Raw genomic sequence first — 1,437 nt, forward strand, 5'->3', positions numbered from 1 at the left:
ACTTCATAATGAATAGGAGTATTTAAACAAAAGAGACCAAAGACAGACTTTGTAGTAACAAAAGCTAGACAGAAGAGTGTTTTAAAAATTATGTGATCAGGGGCCGGGGAGATGGCTCAGTGGAATAAGTGCTTCCCTGGCAAGCGCAAAGGCCTGAGTTCAATCCCCGGTTCAAAAAAAAAAAAAAAAAAAGGTGCAAATAAGCACCAACAAAAAATTATGTGATCAGTATAAGTCATAAAATTAAAAGTACTTATCAAGATGCACCTATTTTGCTACCTAAAAAAAACTATAGACAACAAACTATGCATGTCTATCATACCATTGTACCTGAGCAAGCTCATAAGTGGGATTTCTCACAAATATTTACTGCCATGATACAAAGCAATTATGTGCAAACTACAAAGCCCCTAAAATAGCAGTTAGAGTTTATGTACAGAAAGATGTCACTATCTCATCAAATATGCATGAGACAGAATGTCCCAAAGTTTATACTCAGAACAATCGCTACCACATGCTCCTTCTCCATGGCTTTCTTCCATGTGTGACAATTTGGTTCCTTCATCCTGATTCTCACTCTCCCACAGTCCGGTGTCTGAATGATCATTTCAACAAGCTCTTCCGAGACACATTGGACAGCATCACAGTACCATCCCTTGGCTATAAATAATGTGCAAATTTTGTGCAACTTTCAGGCCTCCATTTCTATCAACTTCATTATTTTCCTAATCAATTTTATTTCCAAACTAACATGTTTACTGTGTCATTTCCGATACCATATATTTCCAATTCATTGAATCAATTATCCAGTTTAGCAGAAGGTGTTTCTTCCTGTGACATCAATTAATATAATACCCTGTACACCTATATAGTAGGTGACAGTTAATGTTCAAATCTTCTCTTGACCAGAAATATTCCCTATTGCAAGTTTAACCTTATTTCTGTTTACTGGAATTGTTTTCATCTTGCAGTCAACACCTATTATTGCCACAAGTTCTCAATCAAAAACATCATCCATGACCCTTTAGAGCACCCTATGCTCACTGATAAGGATCTTCAGAGTAGCTAACACGTCCTTGTCCATCCTGACCCTGTTCGGAGCCCAGCTGGCTATTGTGTGTGCCTCTCAGTTCTTCCCCAGGAGACCTTATTAGGAGTTTAAAATAAAAGCTGAAATACCTCTTTGGTAATCTCTTTCTTGAAACATGAATTCCTAATATGGACTTACATATTCCGGATATCAGAAGTATTTACTAAAATTTAAGCAAGTAATAAACTATTTGCTGAGTACCAATCGTGTGCCACACCATGATGGGTGTCCTTTGGACTATAAAGAAATAAAGAACCAAGCATGCAAAACATAAAAACTCAGATTTACACTATTAATTTTACTTAGCTTATTCAGCCAATTTATTAATTTTAATATTTTAATAAGCC

At 36.1% G+C, this 1,437-nt stretch overlaps 1 pseudogene; it reads right to left on the bottom strand.

The window, feature by feature from the left end:
* Positions 1-449: 449 nt before the first annotated feature.
* LOC101588895 lies at positions 450-1,084 on the bottom strand (annotated as a pseudogene).
* Between the last annotated feature and the right edge of the window lie 353 nt (positions 1,085-1,437).

This window comes from Octodon degus, unplaced genomic scaffold (genome assembly GCF_000260255.1).
Source record: "Octodon degus isolate 3935 unplaced genomic scaffold, OctDeg1.0 scaffold00070, whole genome shotgun sequence".
Lineage (NCBI taxonomy): Eukaryota > Metazoa > Chordata > Mammalia > Rodentia > Octodontidae > Octodon > Octodon degus.